The sequence below is a fragment of the Chelonus insularis genome, unplaced genomic scaffold, assembly GCF_013357705.1.
Source record: "Chelonus insularis isolate UGA/USDA-ARS -01 unplaced genomic scaffold, ASM1335770v1 contig_66_pilon, whole genome shotgun sequence".
NCBI classification, from domain to species: Eukaryota; Metazoa; Arthropoda; class Insecta; order Hymenoptera; family Braconidae; genus Chelonus; species Chelonus insularis.
The window spans coordinates 703,749-720,568 of record NW_023276695.1 but is presented as its reverse complement, the minus strand read 5'-3'; the positions used below and the strand labels follow the sequence as shown (position 1 = coordinate 720,568).

General features: G+C 35.8%; 1 long non-coding RNA gene across 1 annotated transcript; it reads right to left on the bottom strand.

The window, feature by feature from the left end:
• Nucleotides 1–11,031: 11,031 nt before the first annotated feature.
• LOC118070643 (uncharacterized) lies at nt 11,032–12,961 on the bottom strand. The gene is made up of 4 exons (XR_004690796.1): nt 12,611–12,961; nt 11,545–12,181; nt 11,336–11,482; nt 11,032–11,154 (listed from the first exon to the last, which is right to left on the bottom strand). It is a non-coding gene; the product is annotated as an uncharacterized lncRNA (long non-coding RNA).
• Nucleotides 12,962–16,820: the final 3,859 nt, after the last annotated feature.

Genomic DNA, 16,820 nt, shown 5'->3' with positions numbered 1-16,820 from the left:
ATTGTCTGTCGAGACTCCCAGAAGACAAGACACTAAATGGCCGCGCGTGTTCCGCCGGAAGATAGAGGGAAACTCGTCTTGGAAGAATGACTTCACAGGGGGATGATTGTCTCTGTTGGCACAGTAGTATATCCCTCAGTGTAATTCTCAAACGATGAACTCTCTGATGTATTATATACTTTTACTTGTGAAGATTTACTATAACCGTTGCATCCACTTGCAGCCATATTTTCAACGCCATATGTGAAGCCATGCATGTGTGTACATAGAAAAACATTGATTGGAGCAACGTGTGCCAAACTTGATTATTTGAACTGAAATGTAGAAGAAATAAATGATTATTGTGCGATGATAAACCCAGTGTAATAAATAATGATTAAGGTGTATCTATATATAAATAAATAAATATAGTTATAAATAGATTATCCACAAAAACGGATAAGCGCAGTATTCCTTTGAATAAAAGATGAATGGTAATAAGCGATTAAATGATACTTTAAATTATTTAGTTGTATGAAAAAATAATTGTGCGTGAAAGAGAATTTGTATATAGATATACATATATAAATATAGATAAATATATTATATAAATATAATAATTGTAAATAATAAATTGTGATTTTGATCAAATAGAATATAATTGTACCGATTATCGAAAGGATATTAAGTTGGTGTTCCATACGATTATAGCTAAATAAATTATATGAAAAAATGATGAAAAGAAACAGCAGTCTCAGTCAATTGATTTACCCTGCTGAAGTAGCTTTTAAAGTAAGTTAAGTCCTGTCGGTCTACGCCAATGGTCAGATACTCTTATAGTTGTTCTCCTGAGGCTCTTGAGATGCCAAGAAGAGCAGAAGGACGTTATATAAAAGGGACTGAGCCGCGGGTTTCGGACCTGCTAATTATGTAAATTGCCGGTGTTGCAAATTACCTTCCCAGTTTGCGATCATTCTGTACACAATCCACAAGGGCTGAGCATCAACACACCTCGATCGTAGAGGGAATTGGTCGGTTCTCGTGTCTTGTCGATGTTCAACAGCTTTGACTGTCCAATCTTTTTGTCATCTTAAAATCATAAGATATTTTCAATTAGTCTATAAGTCCTGCTGTGAAGAAAATTAAAATCGTGGGATTTAGTTATGTAAACTGACCATGAAAGAGATGTGTTGTAGCATAAAAAAATAGGTGATGTTGGGATCCGAACAAATCGTTTAATTCTGCTTCAACGATCGAGGTAATGACGGCTATAAACTGTAACAGAGCACACAACGTTCTGGGTTCAACAAATTAGGCCTGACAGGAGAAATAGCGAGTCTGTGTGGAAAGAAAGAGAAGTAAGCAAGACGCTATTACGAGTGTCTGATAGTGAAAAGTAAGAGGAAAGATGTAAGAAAGAAGAGAGGTCATAAGAGAATGAGAAAGATGGAGAAACCCGCGTGGAAACACGTACACGTGTATTATACCTGCCTTCCAAACTAGCTTTGGGATGCCATGCAGGTCTGCCCGAGGAGAAGACCCGCGTTCCAGGAACCGCGCGTGTAAAACACCAGTTAAATCGTGCTTTCTAGTCGGAATGGAGAGGAAAACAATGCGAGACGGGCCTTAAAGTGCCTGACAAATGTTCCGGGCCCTGGATCGAGATTCTCGCGCCTTCTCTTGCTCATTTCTTTCTTTTTATACTATTTCCATGAGCCACCAGCTTGCTTCGGCAGCTTATCATTCTTCTCACCTTGAGTAATCCGTGATTATTTTCACTCATAAAAGTCCCATCAATGTCTTAACTAACTTGTGGTATCTAAAACAAAATTAATTATACTCATCATTTCTCATTTGCTTATTTTAAATACCTACTTTGTTAATGTAATCGATAACGGTTTCTTTTTTATCGAAGAATAAATTAGAATAATTTTAAATGTGCTTCCATAGTGTATTATAGAGCTTTGTGGATCTTTGAATATCATAGAAGACGCGATCAAAAACGATGGGAGGCTGTGTTAAATTTAAATAACATGGAAATAACATGATCCTGTAGGGATATTTGGTAGGATACAAATTTCACATGGAACTCCGATTACTTGGACCACCAAACTTGTATATGTCCAAGTCTCTTTCATCATTCTATGCACATTATTATTGTACATTGTACATTTTATGAGTCTATAATTTTTCTCTATTGTTGATCATTCAGTAATAATACGTATTATAATCGTGGTGTAACATTTTAATAGACAACAGGGAGATGTGTAATGGACAAAATGAGATAGCACAAGGGTTATGAGTCATATCAATGAAATGACACAAAATTCAATATAAAAGATGAAGGAAAAAACTCGGATGTGGTTATTCAAGGTGAGCAGGAGAGAAAGTACAGTTGACAGAGGGGTCGAAAGAGTAAGAGAAAAGCAAGGAAAATAAAGCTAAGAGACTCGTTGTCGATGTGTGTGGGTCCAGGTCCAAAGGTGTCGGGTTACCAATGAAATAGCGATACCATTTTGTTTACAATATTGTCGAGGGTATGCTCATGGTGCTTGCTTGCGAGTTAACGAGGCGAAGGTGGAGATGAAAAAGGGAAAAGAGTAAAAGAAAGATTCCTGAAGAATCACGCTCATATGTAAGTACATGTACAGTCCACATGTTCGTATAAACATATAATATCTTTTCTTGGTGACTTGGCCAACACTTCCGGCGACATCGGAGGTAGTCTTTGGCCTGGTATCACTAGATACACTAAATGATATAGTTATGTATATCCTTAAAAGTCTTAACTCTCTTCCACTAGTTAAGATATGGACGTAGCACAGTTGGCATTAGCACTCGTAGAAATGCAAATTCAAGCAGTGAGACGTTATCCAAGCTAACATGTCATTAGCCCCCGACTGCGTTGGCCCAGGTTATGAAAGCTTTGCGTGGCTGGCCCACATTAGATTTCTACTACGAGTTCTGATCTCCAATCGTAGAAATTCCCTGCCAAGTAGGATGAACGATGCGCCGTTATTAGGGAGGTTACGATTCTCTTCTTTATAGCCGTCACTGTCGATGTGATTTTATCTATGTTACGTTTGAATATCAAAAACATTCTGAATCTTCATTGAATGTAAACCTTATAATATGCATAAATCCGAAGAAACGAGTTTATTAAAACACATAACTATTGCCACCCAACATGGTTAATTATTTAAATTTTTCAGGTCGTTCACCATTGCTCCTCTTAGCAAAATCGTATATTGAACTACGTATCGATTAAGTTTATTCGAACCCTTCATCAACGACGACCGCTATTGCCGCTCAGTTTACATCCTTTTTTCCGTTCTTCTGCAAGCAAAATATAAACATATTAAATTACTTTTGTAGGCTATTACTTTTATTTGTTTTACTTTGGAGCAATTAAACTTGTGAGTGCTACCTGGGTATTTTGGAGTAGATATTTAGTATGAAGCAGCTGGTAGTCAGTTTGGATAAACTGATCTTGATGTAAAAAGCTGGCTAAGAGTAATTGTGAACAAGTTAGATAATAAATAACCATCATGAATATAGGTTTGTATACATATGTAGTATGTGTATACGTTTAAAGATAAGTCCCTTATTGCTTCGTGAACCGTAATGGTACAACAGCAATTTAATAATCCAAACGCGTTCGCTCGACTCAACTGCACGTGAACGCGCATAATGTTATTAATGGTGGCGTACCGTTTATCCTGTAGGATGAGCACACATAGACTTCTATCACGTTTTTCACTTTGCTTGTCCACTTCGTAAGTTCCTTAAATTGTACGCACGACATCATCGGAAACATGGTTGACGACATGTGATGAGCCATTCAGGTATACTTAATTCGACGAATAATAAATAATACTGTGGTGTTCATCGATTTACCTTGAAGAAAGAATAAAACGATGTAAAATAAAACAAGTAATAAATATATAGTGGATGAATGATCTGAGAAAAGGAGGTCGAGATTGAGTGGGGTTGGAGAGAAAGAGAGAACTATGGGCTATAATCACCTTAATGAATAGTCGTTCTGCGTAATTATGGTGAAGCTGCCACACAGGTTTGCTTACAACTTCCAACACACAGTTTGCAGATATATTTTCTTCTTATTCTTCATCATCGAAAAAGAGTACTATTGAGAATCCTCAACGAATCTTAGTACTTATTATCGATGCACGAACTCCACGATTCTTCAAATGGAGATAATCCTCATCCTCTCTATCATTCTCTGCAGTCTCCTCAGGTTCACGGCTAAGTCATTTCATCATCATGACTTCTCGCTCCTTAAGATTCGTGGATAGCATGTAATAGTGTGCTGCAAAGAGTACGTAGTTGGAGCCCTTGGGGAATTTAGACACATGTCTCTGAGCTAAAAAGTATCCACGAGTGACGTTTTGTTGAAAAGAATAAAAAAAGTCCAGTTGCCTTGAAGGTCCTATATAGTAGTACACTCAACTAAAAGGAGCGTTAGGCGGGTTATCGCTCGGTTGTTGAGTCTCAACAACGTGGCAATTATCAGCCATTCCTTGCAAATAGCCAATGGTTAGTGATAATTATCTACTGAGAACAACACACCATCAGATCTATATACCGGGTGCGTCTAATCAATAACTACAGATAGAAAGATAGACAATTGTTTATGTTCTTGTGTTTTGTCAATATGGTTATTCCCCTTTAATTTGTTTCTTTCTTGATTTAAGACAAATCTACAACAATTATCGATATCTTGATATGATTAAAAGTGTTGTACAATAGATTTAAATGCGCGGTTCAATAAATAAAATACACGCGAACACACACAGTGTACAACGCGTTAAGCACTGACATTAGGGTAATAAGCGTGTAAAGAGAAATAGAGCTAGAATTGTGAACAGTTTCAGTTATATATCTATGTACGTTATACCAAAGAGTATGCACTTATTTTAGCGCTCACAAATATATACAACCGGATGCCGTTTGCTCGCGAGAATGTTTGCAATGTTTTTAGGCCTCTTGTAAATAACGATCTAGGATATAGAAAACTCCATACCTCTACTACATTCTCTTTGTTCCCAAGCACGTAAAATCCAACTTACTGGTTAATAATTACACATCTACTGTACTCTCACTAAGGGAATATAAGTACATCTCAATGTATTCTCAGTAGTTTTGTGACTATTATAGAGAGATTTTAATAGCGTGTGAGAGGTTGATCTGGAAAGTTGAGATCAAATCTGGTGAACTGTTGAAATTTATCGGCTTCTAATTGACATCTCATTTTCATAATTTGTTGGTTAACTGATTATTAGACATTGCATTTGCGATTTTGACATTTCCTGAGGAAAAAGAAAAAGAAAGTCAATTAAATTGTCTACTTTTTTACATAATATTGTTAGAAAGCATTATTATGCGGAAATTGAAAAATAAATTTTTGTTATTATAGTAATGAAGTATTTAGATTTGAATTTTTAAAAAAATGTTTGAAATAAATTAATTATTTTGGAGTTATTTTTATTATTATTTCAGAGAAAAAATTTTTTAAGATTCGTTTTTCATTAGAAAAATTAATTCTTTGAAATTAACATAAAAAAATAAGAAAAAGAAAGAATTAGCATTTAATTTTTATATTTTTTTTTTAACGGAAAAAAATAATTAAGTAAATGAAATATTGATTCTCGCTTTCAGGGGCAAAATAAATGATTACCACTTATTACCTATTTAAAAAAATCACCTAAATTTTTCAAGATATTTGACTCTTTTGAAAAAGACATCTCCATGTGATAAATGACCGGAGGAAAATGTTAAACGAATGTTTTGAAACCTAAATTCTCTAGTTTTTAGTGAATAAACGAAAAAATTTTCTGGCTTTCAGAACAACCTCTTTTTCCAAGATCAAATACAAAGAAAAATTTTGACTTCACCCACCTGTTATACCTTAAACAAATGACCGTAGAAAATTTTTAAGAACAGTCTGGGAAACCTAGTAATTTTCTTCTCACCCCAATTAAGTTCTCTATTTAATGAGCAGTCTTTAACATGCTGTTAAATCGAACCTAAAACAATCTTCAAAAATGATCTTAATTATTCATTTTTAAAAAATGTAACAAACTTAAATTGACTCATTACCTTCCCCAATTCATGTCATCAATTTAATTCTCAATCTTATCATCGATTTTCATCAACAAACTACTTAGAAAAAAAATAATAATTTCATTCCGACAATAAATTTATCGTAACGAATTGAATATAAGTATAAAGCAACAAATTGAATTCTTACTTTCTTTTTCCATTCATTTGTATAAATACAAGGAATAAATATAAGGCTTGATGGACAGGTCGAGGCACATGGGGCTCGAGGGCATCCCCTTGCTAACCATGTCCGTCAGTGATAATGTTGATGAATCGGCTCGCTTGCACTCGACCGCGAACGAGGCGTACACTCAAGGCGTATACTGTTGAGGGGAAAGAGGAGGAGCTCCATGGATCTCCAGTTGTGGAATTTATGTTGGTGTAAGTAATCTACCGATGTGTGTAATACAAATGTAATATTATATATCCCACTCGCTTGCACTTTAGTACTTGCATTGCTTTCATTCCGCTCTTTTCTTCCTCAACTCACCTCTTCTACTTACAGCACACCCTCACACTTGTGCGTCTCGCCCGGTGAGCGATCACTTTTCTCTCCACCCACCGTGCCTGACAACATAATCATCAGGTTTAACTTGCACTAAACTATAGTTAGCCGCGCATTGCGGTTACAGTACCTAAAATGTGTGTTTAACACACATGTGCCTCACAATCGTACTTCAACTACTATTTCCATAACTTATTACTTGGTTTAACAGTTGTATTTTCCCGCGGATTTCTGCATAACAAGTTGGAGATGTCTTAAAGTAGGCGGAAGAGATTATCAGTCTTAATAGCGTCAGTATACAAAGACGTGAACACGCATGAAGTAAATCTAGGAAGAAGGTAAAACAGAGGCTTGATGAACCTGCAGGTGATGCCTGTGGGTCAAATCACTCGACTTATAATCTACTTGGGAACAACTCTACTCCCAAACTCCAAGGGTCTGGTTAGTTTCTTAATGGTTAAGTCACGGCATCATTAACGGGTCCAAGCGCCAATCGTCATTAATCATATTTCTAACATCTCCCTTATTTCCTTATTTGTTTCTCCTTCTCCTTATCTTATTACCTCTTTCATCAGTCAGGATCCCATCAAGAGGTTGGACCATTGAAACATCAAATTCCGTGTCATTCATCAGCATCATATTAAATATATCTTTTGAAATATATTATACGTATATACATAATAAGCCATTTGCATTGAATAAAAAACAGTAGCAAAAAAGGCACGTTGAATACAAAAATGATGGGATATATTTCCAGTTCTTATGCTACTCAACGGGAGATAAATTAAGTTGTGATTATCTGTCGATTTGAATTAGACTGAAGCCATCAGGTCCACATTGTATTTTTTTATGTATGCATACTGCCATATGTATTGTATATTACCATGCAGAATTCGGAGGTGCATAAAAATGCACTGACTAAAGATGAGGAGAGATGCTGGAGTATAACAAATAGCCATTGTCAGTGGAGTGGTCCAACAGTGGGGGTTCTAAAGAGGCATCTATCACCTGCTTATCACGATTATACCACTTGCAATCCTCGCCTTAACTTTTTTCCGCTTACTTCTTGTAATTTTTTTCTTCTTCATTTTATTTCTCTGCTCTTCTTCATCTATCCCTACCACAAATATATATATATATATATAAATATCTGAGTTAGATTGTGAGTGAGATGTCTTGTGTGGTGAAAGAGAAACAGTTACCTCGCATTCTCACATTAGTTGTTCTTTGGGTAGACATTTAGAAACTATTATAAATTGATGATGATTCAGTGAATTAATTTAATCAACATTAAATGGGTAATAAATCTTAGGAAAGCCGAAAAATTCTCGTATTAAAAAGTAAGAAGAAAAGAAAATAAAGAAATAAAGAAAATAAGAACCTGAGCATTCTTAGTAGGTAGATTACCAGTGAAGCTTCGCATAAATATACCACTCCCAAGATAAAGATCTAGTACGGACAAGACCATTTGTTGTCGTGTCCATCTCTCTTGTTATGTTTCTCTTCTCTACACATCTCTCTTACATAAGTACGATATATCTTTATACGTTGTAATAAATAGGCTTCTAATTATCCAGTAAATATGATCTGTTTTTACACAGAAAAAACAACTAATCAAGAAATTCTTCAGTTTATGATAATCACTAGCCAATGTTCAGAGTTTAACGAGTGTATAATTAGTTGTACAAAGATATACATGCTACTTTAGCTGCTTAAGTAATTTCATGCTTATAAAGACTGAAGAAAAAAAATTGTGAGTAAAAGCAAGAAACGAAATATGAAGATGAGATGAGAAGAAAAGAAAGAGATATGATCCTGTGACTCGAAGGATATGAAGAAGAAGTGAGACGACTCTTTCTGCTGTTCAACATCCAGATGTCCCCAACGAGATATGTTTCTAGGAATCTTTACTGGATGTTAGGAAAAGAAAGATGATAGAAGCCTAGACTAAATGCTCAATCTCTCTTTCTCGTGTTGTTTTCAGCTTCTTAAGTCTTGGTTGTCACATATCCTTGGGGAGATCTTGTAAGGACTATTGCTGCCCTCTTGAGGATGATGCAAATACATAGTCTTGAGTCTTCTAAAACCCAAGAAGAACGTGTCTGGTGAACAAATGACCGTTTATTTTAGGTAACTTTAATAATTTAACTCAAGCCGTAGGCTCACCTGATTTATGCGAGAGATTTACTTTTTCTCCTGGTGTACAATTGAGATGTGAGTTTTAGGTGAGCATGGAACGTGTTTCACGGCCGTTGTCAATCGTATTCGCAGCCTCAAGGGAAGAAAGACTACGAAAAGAACTCAGATAACTCTTTCGAGTCATTATTTTTAATAAACACAATGTCAGACAAGATAAATGCTTTTCTGGTCGTTTCTCGCCATGCATTGGCGCCTACAATGAATCTGATTATTTATTTATCCCGTTGTACGATTAACTATACATACACCCGCAACTCATTACAGCATTATCCACACACATTTATATACTTATTCTGAAGATTAAATTTGACTCACATTCCAATTATCCAGCTATTTAATTTAATATTCTATAAAATTTAAACTCTATTGAAGAAGTAAAATAAAATCTCGATGGATTTCCAACCTTAATTTGACAGATTTTAAATTTAAATCATCACGTCATTCATATACAAATGTACAAAGTATCCTAATAATCATTTAAATAAATATTCTAACATACGCGTGTTGACTTTTAACTCCAAACAATTCTTATTGGCTTGACGTTTATAGCAGAGAAATTGGAGACGAGTCCTTCCTCCCTCCGGTTCGATTGCAGGCTCTCTCCCCCACGTATTATCACAACGCGTTCTCCTCGTATGTCCGTCGAGAATTTATGCGGGACGTTAAAGCGACGCCTCGTAGACGCCCACACTCTCAAACGATAGAATATAACGGTCTTATATTCTCTTATTCCCGACCAACGCGACACTATCAATGCTTGAGTATCGATATAATTGACCCTGGCATTACATTAAACGTTTTCCCTTGAGCGTTTAACATAACATTATCATATTTTTTATTTAGGAGACTTTTTGTGAGACATATACGAGACATATCTTAATAAATGAAGATATTTTCAACTTTAAATATTATATACCAGTGGCCGGTGCTTAATGAATTCAGCTGAACAAATCACTGGACCTGAAGATGATCGTTCAGTTAACTCTTGGCGTTCTTTTCGTTAATATAAAAGTAAGATGACGGTCAGCAGGGGGTCTCTATAGAGTACAGTGGCCCTCCTGCAGCTCTGACGGCTCTATCCTGGTCTTGTTAGACGGCCAAAGCAAGATGAGACGAAGCCACGTGCGATTCTCATAAGTGAGAGAAAACGATGAGCCTCTAAATGACTCCCGTCGTGCAGGAGTTGGTGCTGTGCGGCACGTCACCCATCACAAGCGCTTAAACACACCTCGTGCATCATTTCTTGGTTGCACCTTTGTTTTCCCACCACTTGACCATTATAGTCATATCCTCACGCGATTCTCTTGCCATAGTTTGTATACTTCTTATCCTGATAAATGTCATCGACATGTCGTAGGGTAAATTTACAACAGGAAACTAAAAAGCAGAGACAAAAATATAAAAAATGTGTCTGTAGGCTCGTTAAAAGAACGCTAAAAAGAACAAAAAAAAAAAAAACATATAGTTATTTATCGTTGAAATAATTATGACGGTCAAAAGTTGTCGAGGCACATTGCGGAGTTGTTTGGGTATACATACAAGAGTCTAACAAGCGAGTGAAGAAATGGAGGGTATTATTATACGACGAAAAGGTAGGAGAAGTATGTAGGGGAAGGAGAAAACCAATATGAAATTACCTTGGCGCGAGCGAGCGCCAAATTGCGGGTAATAAAGTGAAGCGATAAACAAATGAAGCAGCGTAAGAGGAAGAGAGAAAAGAGGCGCGAGTAAAATCGCCCAAAGGATACTTGAATGGCAGTATGAGAGCTAGAGAATGGAGAGAAGATGGGAAATAGCCTGAAGGAAAACGATGAAGATTCAACATATATAGAACGATGAAGAGAATGAAGAATAAGAAGAGAGGAAATAACGATAATGGCGGAAGTGGCGATGGGCTAAAACAAACTTGACGTGCTACTACATGCTTTCAAAATGCATTACCATACTTCGCACTTAGTATACATATGCCCTCAGAGCATAAGCGTCAAATTCTTCGTCATTCCAATATACCTTTACATACGACGTGCCGTCGACTCATGAGGTGGTAATGAGTTCATTAATTAATTTAAGCGTTAATGCGTCGCGATCGACACGCGATGGGGGATGTGTGCAGAAGGAAGGAGGAACGCTGTGCCACCAGTGGTCAGCACTTTTGACGCGGTCAGGTGGAACCAAGATGGCCGACAGCGGTCCCCGCGGCTTCAAGTGGGGATAATGATGCTCATCACCGCCAGTGTTTTGTTATACCAACATTGCAGCCAACTCCAGATGAAGTCGAGTGCCTTCAACAAGATGCACTTGATCCTCTGTAATCTAATCCGCGGCATCATATACCTCATCTTCTTTCTCACCTAAAAAACAACGAAAAATTACTTTTAGCTCTATAACGATCCAGTCAGCAATGCCATTTATTATTTTAATATATATTAAGCAAATTATTATCATACTTTTTCTTCTAACAAACAGTATAAAGAGAGAGAAAGATACAAGGTGGCATTCACTTTTAGTATAAAGGTGATTTAAAACACTGACCAGTGTACCACGCCCTCGCCAACCCTCTTCTCGTATTCGTTCTTATAGTGTATAGCTATGTGTGCATCATTCGCCCGCGTCGAAAGATCCCCGCGGCAAACTGAAGGGCGGACGGGTCTACTTCTCTTCTATATACACTGTATAAATCTGAAAAACAAATAAAAATAAGCACCACATACGTTATGCTCATTGTACCCACATATACATACCAAGTTAAATGAAGACGCGAATGTAATCTTGAAGAATACCTTTCGTGAAAATAATAACCTGCTTTGGGCGAATACACCACGTGCTCTTCATTAGAACTTTTTTATATAATACACATTTGAATACGCCTTACTTTCCATTACAGTTGTATATTTTCTCTTCCGCCTCCATTAATATTAAATTTAAAATTATATGATACATATATTGTAAAGCCACAATAATGCAAAGATAACAATAACGATTAAACTTCATGAAATGAGTAAACTTGAAGAATATAAAAAGGTACACATCTGAACGTGGGTTGGTAGGAGGAGCTATTGAAAAGAGGTTGCCTTTACGCAGTGTATATACAACAGTTCCACTGCAAATTGTGCACACACGTTTTAGCATACTATAATGCTACAGACGAGTGTGTAAGTTAACGAGGGTGTGATTCATGGAGCCCTGGCGGCGAGGTTCCCTCCTGGGTTTAACGGTGCTCATGTGGCCGAAAATAACCCAACAAATATTCACACCGATCTCAATCAACTCTTTGATGATAATAAACTGGTATCCATACTCCAACCTGATCTTATAAGCTTCTCGTGATATATTTGCTCCCAAGGATCACTAGCAATCTTCATCATCTTCGTTCACTCCCTGAAATCATCGAATAAAGTAAAACGTGAGAAACTAGTTGAGAAACTCTGCACCAAGCGTAAAGGGGTATATCATTTAACATGGTTAGGGAGCGTTAGTGCGTGCGACTGATGGGCATGAGGTTGTAAAAGATCCCCGCGAGACATTAATATTATACTAACGCGAGTATTTTTATACGTCTATCAATGATATATTCGCTTAAAGCAATGATTGAGTTTAACGAAAAAAATCAACAAAAAAAATTTAACTGATAGTTTACACAAGTATAGAAATAAATGGATTGTAAATAACAAAGAAAGAAAATGACATATTTTCTATATTTATAAATGGTTCTATTGATATAATAGATTATGAGGATTTGAAAGTTTGGAATAACTTGCATCCTAAAGTATTAAGAAGGCATTCAAATTAACTAGAGAATTTACTCACTTGGGATACTCTGGACCACGTTGCAGGTCAAAGAAAACGTATCCTCGTCATGTTCTGCTGTCATTTTTTCTTCAATCTTCCTCTTAATACCGTTAACGCCCTTCAGCTATTTATTCTTATAGCGTATTTGAGAGCTTTTCTTCGGACAAAGTTAACTGGATAATTTTTTAAATTTGCTTGACCAGTACTGGTCCCTATACACGTTTACAAACTTTCGGCTTTATGGATAAGCTGTTTGCATTGGACCCCACGCACGCGTCTCTAGACCAAAAATTAATGGAGAGAGGGCATCAACTAAAAGGGGGTGCGGTTTGCAATCTTCTTTAGCAATTGTCATAGTCACCTGCAGATTATCACTTGCCCACCCACTCGTCAAGTCATAATTGTTAATCCTATTTGTAAAGGTTTCAATATTCATTTAAACTTCAGATCCTGGAAAAATGATTATGAATTAATACTAATAAATATTAATTAAAGAAATAGAAAATTTAATCAGTGATGATCAGATGATGATTCTATGGTTATTATGAGATTTAAAAGATAATAAAATAAGAAAAAGAATAAAACTATAATGTCAAAGTATCCAAATCTTTTGATCAGAAGGAATTTATTTGGAAAAAAATGACAAATAGAAAAAATATTAATAGAGAGGCAATAAAAATAAATATTATACATAAATAGAGAGGAGAGAAAGATGAGGAGATCATGGCGAAGCGAAAAAATTCGAGCGCCTAATCAGCTTATATAGAGACTATAATGACTAGCCGAACCCACAGGGGGTCCACTACAGGATCTGATAATATACTCGGGCTTATTTATTATGTACACCCTGAACGTATCAAACGCTCCCGTCTTCATGCACACACACAATACAGATTTGATATGTTAATTTTGTGATTAAAAATACTTTTTCAATACATAGGTATACATACTTGACTAAACATCCGTGTTTAGAAGAAATCTTGATGTCTCGATGTCAACTAATATAAATCAATTTGAGATAACAAGAGTATATAATTACACCAGGATTCATTTCATTGTTTATCTGAATATTTTTTTGTCATTAGAGAGAATTCTCAGAGACAAGTGCATCTCTAAAGGGTGATACCATCTCTCAGAAAAAGTTGTATGCATTTCGAAAACGTCACGCTGAGCGAGCTTGATCACACCTCTCAACTCAGCGGGATGCCAAAGGTTGATTAAATTATAGAATACTTCTCAGAATTGAGAATCTATTCTTTTTATAATGAGCTAACCCATGAAGATAAATACTCTGAAACTAAAGTTTTCCTCTGAGTTTAAACGATTTGTAAAAACTTGATGGAGTGTGTTGCACTGAAACTATATGAAATAAAAATGTTGGCAAAAGGTGGTGATCTTGACTGAAAGACAGACGAGAGACGCAGTATGATGCCGATCCTATCTGAACCAGCTAATATAGTTGTCGTGAATATTTTAAGGCTTGGAGCGCACATTCCATGGGTTCTCTCACCGAGGGTCGCCACGGGGCGTCCATTCGATCTGGCGAAAGCATCTGCTAATTCGGAATCATGGGAATTTGATTGGGACCAGTCCCCACACCTATGAAAACGTGTCAGGTTGACCTCTTAGTTCTTTCAGCTTTTTTTTTAACCAATCGTGAGCTCAACATAGACTTTGGCGACAAATTTGTGGCACCATACAAACCCTGTTAAAAATAAAAGAAGATTAAAAAATAATAAAATCAACTTGACCGACCGTCTCAATTAATTCTTGAGACTCATTAGCTCCACAGTCTCTACGTAATTAACAATCAAACGTGTATACCTTAGTCAGATCCGCCAAGTTATCAAGGTGCTTCTGGTAATAGGCTCGTTCAACACTAACTTTGATCCAAGAACCAGTGAAAGCTTTAACCAGCATACGAATTCGAAGAATTTCACCATTCCCTGAAACTGGACATATTTATACTTTGTAATCAATTTTTTAGCTAATATATATTATTGATAAATCTAAAAACACGTCAGTAACATTATAAATAGTCCGATAACATCATTGTGATGCTTAGAGATGTGAAATTAATTGATTAATCAATCAAAAAGATCGATTATCTTGGTAAAATGATGGAGCAACGGCCATAAGATTCCGTTTGAGAATACATATATAACATTTATGTACGAAACGAGTGAGAAGAACTCGAAGGAAAGATCGGCGTTCGAGATATCATCGCGCGCCCAACTACATTATTCGCATTTCGCGAAACTCTGAAGACACGTGTTTGCCGACACAAGATACTGAGTTTTATTGCGATTCGTAAAACATTTTTTGTTGTCCTTTCGTTTGGACAGAAATAAAAGAAATTATGGGCTGAAAGAGATGAGAAAAGCGGATAATTTGAAAGATTCATCACCCATGAGCGACAAAAAGAAATATGGAATTATAATAGTCATATATAAACGTGAGAAATTACTATTTATGGTAATATATTAAAATTATATGAACTTGAAGTACTTAGAAGTTGAATAAATACCATCAATTATAAAGTTAGAATGTGTATAATAGCTGTACTATATGAGGGTGTGCTCTGAGAGCCACTGCCAAGCATATAAGAGCGATAACGAGATTCAAATGCCAATTCACGTTTCTATAACTGATCCCATTCGTTACCATAGTTAGGGGAAAGTAAGACCTCCTGCCAATTACCGGTTCTCTCTTGGCCTCAGATAATCGACGCTTTTGCCGCGAGGCCAAATCAAGTACGCGAGTAAAGGAGGTGAGAGAAGATAAAGATTCAACAATCAGTCCAATTTTACTTTCCTTTAGGCTGCTTTGAAATAATTCTCATGTTGAAAATATATTGAGAAAAGTTATATCCTTCATTTTTATCAATAAGTGCCATCACTTTATCATTCCACATGATGATGATGATACTTGTACATGAAAGTGATTCTTGATAAAACTTTATTCCTTTAAAGTTTAAACTTACATGTCGACATTTGCCTAATTAATCGACGTGTGACACTCGTGTACTCCTTTTCCGCCTTCGAACTCGTCCTCGTCCTCTCTCACTCTGTCCTTACAATATCTTTTTCTTCCTGTCCCGAGCATGCACATTTAAGATAGCGTATGCAACTCACAACATCGAATACGTTGGCACGATGCACACGATGTCAACAGTAAATTGTTATGACTTATAGTTTGCGTTGCATCTCTAATTTACTTCATTGTTATAAATGTATTCCAAAGGTGATGAATATTATTTCTGTAACAGAAAGGTTAGCTAACAAAAAATAGGTTAAGTAATCTCATTGTTTGGTTATTAGCTAAATTATAGTGTGGTAAACAAAAATAAACCATCTCACGTTGCTTTACAATAACCAGCACAGGTTGCAGTAAAAAATGGTACAATACGAACTTCACTAATAGACTATTAATTACGAGATAATAAGATCGAGATACTACAACCGCTCGACGATTTGCACGCAACCTAATTATGCTTCGCGTGGGTGCTCTAGTGATTCAAATAACTTCTCAAACTCGCCATAATCAGAACAATGACGCAAAAGGGAGAATTAGGCGGGAATAATCTAGACTCTACGACACGGATCATGGTAAAAAAGAATACTATTTATGTGAGGTAATTAAACGACACATGGTAAAAAGCTCAACTCTAGTGGCGGTTACATTTCCAGGTATTTATAAACGTTTATTAGACATATATGGTTGCATGTGTAAGTAAAATTTTATGATTAGTGTTGGTAGAAGAAAAATTATACCTTTTTACTTTGAAAATTACGTTAATTCCAAGTGTTATAAGTACAATAAGAATATCAGATGTAAACTTTGAGATTTTATATTTGATTTCGTATAATAAATATGCATTAAATTGGTTAGAACAAACTGTAACGTATAGTAATATTGTAAAAATGTAATACAAAGTATAAAACAGTAATTTAAAGATTTATTATCCATAATGAATGTTCGTGAACAATTTTATACTATCGACTTAATTTATTTCTTAATTTGTGTCTTATACGTTTTATATCTTTAATTTTATCGTACTTTTTTATGTTGCCCACGGCTTTTGGAGATGTATATGAATAAACGTGTCAACATAGAATTCAAGGTATGTATGTACGTCATTCCATTTTTTTTTACTGTCATCATAAATATTCCAATTACTAAATTCTTTTATTATATTATATGATTTAGTAGACTTTATTAATAATGA